Below are 6,000 nucleotides of genomic sequence, written 5' to 3' on the forward strand. Positions count from 1 at the left end.
GCAACAAGAACAGACCAGGAGAAATGCTAATTAGAGGGTTCTGAGCAACATGACGACATTAGTATTAGGCACAAATTAAGAGAAAAAGCAGAAGGACAGGTGCTGACACTCCAGTATTTTGGTAACCTGATGCGAACAGCTGACTCACTGGAAAAGTCCTTGATGCTGGGAAAGACTGAGGGCAGAAGAAGAGGGCATCAGAAGATGAGATGGCTGGATGGCATCACTGATGCACTGGACCTGAACTTGGGCAAACTCTGGGAGCTGGTGAGGGCCAGGGAGGCCCGGCGTGCTGCAGTCCATGGGGTCGCAAAGAGTCGGACACAACGGGCAACTGAACAACAACAAGAGACAAAGCAAGAGGCAGAAGAGAGGACGCCGACATGGGAACAGAGGGGCGGAGTCACATCTCTTGAGATCTATGTAAAGTATATGTAAGTCAGTGTTTTCCCAGGCATTCAAAGCCTTCAATTCAGTGAACAATTATGTTACTCATTAACATAAATGAGTAAAACACTGATCGTGGGCTTAAAGAGTATAATATATCGGCATACAATCAGGCATTTTTAGATCCATGTAACATGATAAATTACAAGAGAGATGAGTATAAAGAAAATCTAGGAAGCCCAGACAGTGGGCATTAAATAAATCACGTGGCAGATAATTTTCTAGACCAACTATTTGATTAGTCCTAGGCATATAGATTGCACCTTATCAAATCCTGTTCATTTCATTGACACCAAGCTAACTCCAATCCCCACTTCCATCATAAAAAAAAAAAAAGTGGAGTTTACATATAAGAGTGATGGGGTAGAATCTATGATGTGGCAGAATTCTTTACCTCTAGCTGAATTCCCCTTATAATCTTTCCATCTAGGCCAGAATGAAAACAAAGACTGTGGTGAGACAATTATAAATTGACAAGAGGAAAACATCCGGTCAAACATTCCATTCTCTCTACTGAACCCTGACCCAACACGTCTACTGAAGATGATTTCTCATATTCAGAGGCATTTCGTGGAGATTATCACCAGCTGTTACAGCAGGTACTGGAGCAGGAGATAAACTCTGGGGATCAGCAAAGAAGAGAAGAGGCTTTGCCAGAGAAAACCCAAGGGAAGAAATATATAGTTAATTCAAATTCCATGCTGACTGTATCTGACTTGTTCTGTTTTACTACACCCCCCTAAAAAAATTAAAAATAAAAACTATTCCAGATAAGAGCTTTGTAAAGAGAGTGTGAGAATGAGCTCTCCCAAGGCATCCACACTTTATCATCCCTAGAATCTCCCAAGGTCAGTGCCAGGGAAACAGATCTCTTTCCTGGGTTGGATCTAAGCACTCAGACTTTTGATTTCTGTTGCCCTAGCCAAAGAGACCTCAAAAGCATCCTTTGTTCTCTTCCCTGACATCAGATAGTGAGTTTCTCAATTTATATAAGGTCTCTTCTCTTCCTCCTTTTACCATCTTCCCTTTCTCTTGCTCAAAAACTGATCTTCAAAAGTACACTTTGATGTACACTTATGGCTGATTCGTGGTGTTATAGGGCAGAAACCAACACAACATTGTAAAGCAATTATCTCCCCATTAAAAATCATTTTTTCAAAGCACACTTTGAGTCACATATTTACAAGTCCCTTTCATAAGCATGGCTCTTGAATGAAGCTGCAACTATCTCCCTGGCACTCAGTGCCCTCGGATTCAAACAATCAAAATTAACATAGAAGAGTTAGATACTTACTGTGACCTTAAGGATAGTCCAGAGAAATCCTAGAAAAACAGCTTTTTAACTTTACTTTTTAGGGAAGAATATACTGGGCTTCCCAGGTGATTCAATGGTAGAGAATATGCCTGCTAATGCAGGAGCCACACAAGACTTAGGTTCTATTCCTGGGTTGGGAAGATTCCCTGGAGGAGGAAATGGCATCCCACTCCAGTATTCTTGCCTGGAAGAATCCCACGGACAGAGGAGCCTGGTGAACTAGAGTCCACGGAATCGCAAACAGTCAGACACGACTTAACAACTGAGCACGCATGCACGCACACCTAGGTAATCCTGTCCTGGATACAAAAGTTAGGGTCCTGAGCACTTAAAAAAGTCTACTGTAGATAAGAACACTACTCAAAAAACAGCTTATTTGAATTGCACTGTGGGTATCTTTATGCTTAACTGGTCTGTACAGTCAAAGCTATGGTTTTTTCCCAGTAGTCATGTACAGATCTAAGAGTTGGACCAAAGAAGGCTGAGTGCCGAAGAACTGATACTTTTGAACTGTGGTGCTGGATAAGACTTTTGAGAGTCTCTTGGACTTGAAGGAGATCCAACCAGTCCATCCTAAAGGAAATCGGCCCTCAATATTCACTGGAAGTACTGATTCTGACGCTGAAGCTCCAATACTTTGGCTACTTGATGCGTAGAGCCGACTCATTGGAAAAGACCTGATGCTGTGAAAGATTGAGGGCAGAAGGAAAGGGAGTGACAGAAGATGAGTTGGATGGCATCACCGACTCAATGGACATGAATCTGAGCGACCTCAGGGTGCTGGTGAAGGTCAGGGAAGCCTGGTATGTTGCAGTCCATGGGGTCACAAAGAGGTAGAAACAACTTAGCTACTGAACAACAAAGACAACTGCCCCTGTAGACTCCTGGTAAATTAGAAACACAAATAAATGTTCAGCATCACAAACTACCATCCAAACCTAGAAAAGTTTTGCTTACCCACAGTCCCACAGGCTCAAGTTATCTTTTATGCAATGAATTTAACCAGTGATACTCTTGCTTCCCCAGGTTTGCTAAGAGGAACATCACTCTCTTAGGATCCTCAGGGTCACATGCTGGGTTGTATTTTTAACATTATCCATTTTTTCACATTCCATCTGCAACCAGTCATCTAGTTCTGCAGGTCTGTCAGTCTCATGGTTACAGTTTTCCTTTCTCTCTACATCTCTGACAACACCTAGACAAAGTCTTCTGTCACTAGCTTCTTGTAAAAGCAATCCTGAACTCAGACTGAAGAGGCTTCAATTCTTGCCTCTCATCTCTATATGATACTGGATGAGTCACGATCCCCTCCAAGTTCCCTTATTCTTAAAATGAAACTAATAATACCTGTTAAAATGATTAATATACTTAGAATGAAAGGCTTAAATTTCCACACAGTCATATATAAAGCATATTTCACAAAATAATATCATGCATATATACAGCATTATTATTCATGTGTCATTATTGCTGTGTCAGACTCCTCTTTTGTCTTCCTGTTTCCACTATCTTCCCTTCTGCATCCAGGCTGCCCATTGCTGAAGTCTATTATTCCAAAAATACTCCTGTACTCACACTGATTTCAGCTCAAGAATTTAAAAGGACTCCCCTTGATCCCTTATTTATACCCAAATTATCTCTATGGCATTGAAAACCTTTCAATTCAGTTCATTTCAGTTTAGTTGCTCAGTCATGTCCAACTCTTCGTGACCCCATGGACTGCAGCATGCCAGGCTTCCCTGTCCATCACCAACTCCAGGAGCTTACTCAGACTCATGTCCATCGAGTCAGTGATGCCATCCAACCATCTCTCTCTCTGTTGTCCCCTTCTCCTCCTGCCTTCAATCTTTACCAGCATCAGGGTCTTTTCCAATGAGTTGGTTCTTTGCATCAGGTGGTCAAAGTACTGGAGTTTCAGCTTCGGCATCAGTCTTCCCAGTGAATATTCAGGACTGATTTCCTTTAGGATTGACTAGTTTGATTTCCTTCGAGTCCAAGGGACTCTCAAGAGTCTTCTCCAACACCACAGTTCAAAAGCATCAATTCTTCAGCACTCAGCTTTCTTTATAGTCCAACTCTCACATCCATACATGACTACTGGAAAAACCATACCTTTGACTAGATGAAACTTTTCGGCAAAGTAATGTCTCTGCTTTTTAATATACTGTGTAGGTTGGTCATAGCTTTTCTTCCAAGGAGCAAGTGTCTTTTAATTTCATGACTGTAGTCACCATCTGCAGTGATTTTGGAGCCCAAAAAAATAAAGTCTGTCACTGTTTCGCCACCTATTTGCCATGAAGTGATGGGACCAGATGCCATGATCTTAGTTTTCTGAATGTTGAGTTTTAAGCCAGCTTTTTCACTCTCCTCCTTCACTTTCATCAAGAGGTTTTTTAGTTCCTCTTCACTTTCTGCCATAAGGGTGGTGTCATCTGCATATCTGAGGTGATTGATATTTCTCCTGGCAATCTTGATTCCAGCTTGTGCTTCCTCCAGCCCAGCGTTTCTCATGATGTACTCTGCATATAAGTTAAATAAGCAGGGTGACAATATACAGCCTTGACGTACTCCTTTTCCTATTTGGAACCAGTATGTTGTTCCATGTCCAGATCCAGCTGTTGCTTCTTGACCTGCATACAGGTTTCTCAAGAGGCAGGTCAGGTGGTCTGGTATTCCCATCTCTTTCAGAATTTTCCACAGTTTACTGTGATCCACCTAGTCAAAGGCTTTGGCATAGTCAATAGAGCAGAAATAGATGTTTTTCTGGAACTCTCTTGTTTTTTCTATGATCCAGGAGATGTTGGCAATTTGATCTCAGGTTCCTCTGCCTTTTCTAAAACCAGCCTGAACATCTGGAAGTTCATGGTTCATGTATGGCTGAAGCCTGGCTTAGAGAATTTTGAACATTACTTTACTAGTGTGTGAGATGAGTGCAATTGTGTGGTACCCCGAGCATTCTTTGGCATTGCCTTTCTTTGGGATTGGAATGAAAACTGACCTTTTCCAGTCCTGTGGCCACTGCTGAGTTTTCCAAATTTGCTGGCATATTGAGTGCAGCACTTTCACAGCATCATCTTTTAGGATTTAAAATAGCTCAACTGGAATTCCATCACGTCCACTAGCTTTGTTTGTATTGATGATTTCTAAGGCCCACTTGACTTCACATTCCAGGATGTCTGGCTCTAGGTGAGTGATCACACCATCATGATTATCTGGGTCATGAAGTTCTTTTTTGTACAGTCCTTCTGTGTATTCTTGCCACCTCTGCTTAATATCTTCTGCTTCTGTCAGGTCCATACCATTTCTGTCCTTTATCGAGCCCATCTTTGCATGAAATATTCCCTTGGTATCTCTCATTTTCTTGAAGAGATCTCTAGTCTTTCCCATTCTGTTGTTTTCCTCTATTTCTTTGCACTGATCACTGAGGAAGGCTTTCTTATCTTTCCTTGCTATTCTTTGGAACTCTACATTCAGATGGGAATATCTTTCCTTTTCTCCTTTGCTTTTTGCTTCTCTTCTTTTCACACTATTTGTAAGGCCTCCTCAGACAGCCATTTTGCTTTTTTGCATTTCTTTTCCATGGGGATGGTCTTAATACCTGTCTCCTGTACAATGTCATGAACCTCCATCCATAGTTCATCAGGCACTCTTTCTATCAGATCTAGTCCCTTAAATCTATTTCTCACTTCCACTGAATAATCATAAGGGATTTGATTTAGGTCATACTTGAATGGTCTAGTGGTTTTCCCCACTTTCTTCAATTTAAGTCTGAATTTGGCAATAAGGAGTTCATGATCTGAGCCACAGTCAGCTCCCAGTCTTGTTTTTCCTGACTGTATAGAGCTTTTCCATCTTTGGCTGCAAAGAATATAATCAATCTGATTTCGGCGTTGACCATCTGGTGATGTCCATGTGTAGAGTCTTCTCTTGTGTTGTTGGAAGAGGGTGTTTGCTTTAACCAGTGTGTTCTCTTGGCAAAACTCTATTAGCCTTTGCCCTGTTTCATTCTGTACTCCAAGGCCAAATCTTCCTGTTACTCCAGGTGTTTCCTGACTTCCTACTTTTGCATTCCAGTCCCCCATAATGAAAAGGACATCTTTTTTGGGTGTTAGTTCTAAAAGGTCTTGTAGGTCTTCATAGAACCAATTAACTTCAGCTTCTTCAGCGTTACTGGTTGGGGCATATGCTTGAATTACCAGGATATTGGATGGTTTTCCTTGGAAATGAACAGAGATCAT

Source organism: Dama dama, chromosome 3 (genome assembly GCF_033118175.1).
Source record: "Dama dama isolate Ldn47 chromosome 3, ASM3311817v1, whole genome shotgun sequence".
In the NCBI taxonomy this organism is placed as follows: Eukaryota; Metazoa; Chordata; class Mammalia; order Artiodactyla; family Cervidae; genus Dama; species Dama dama.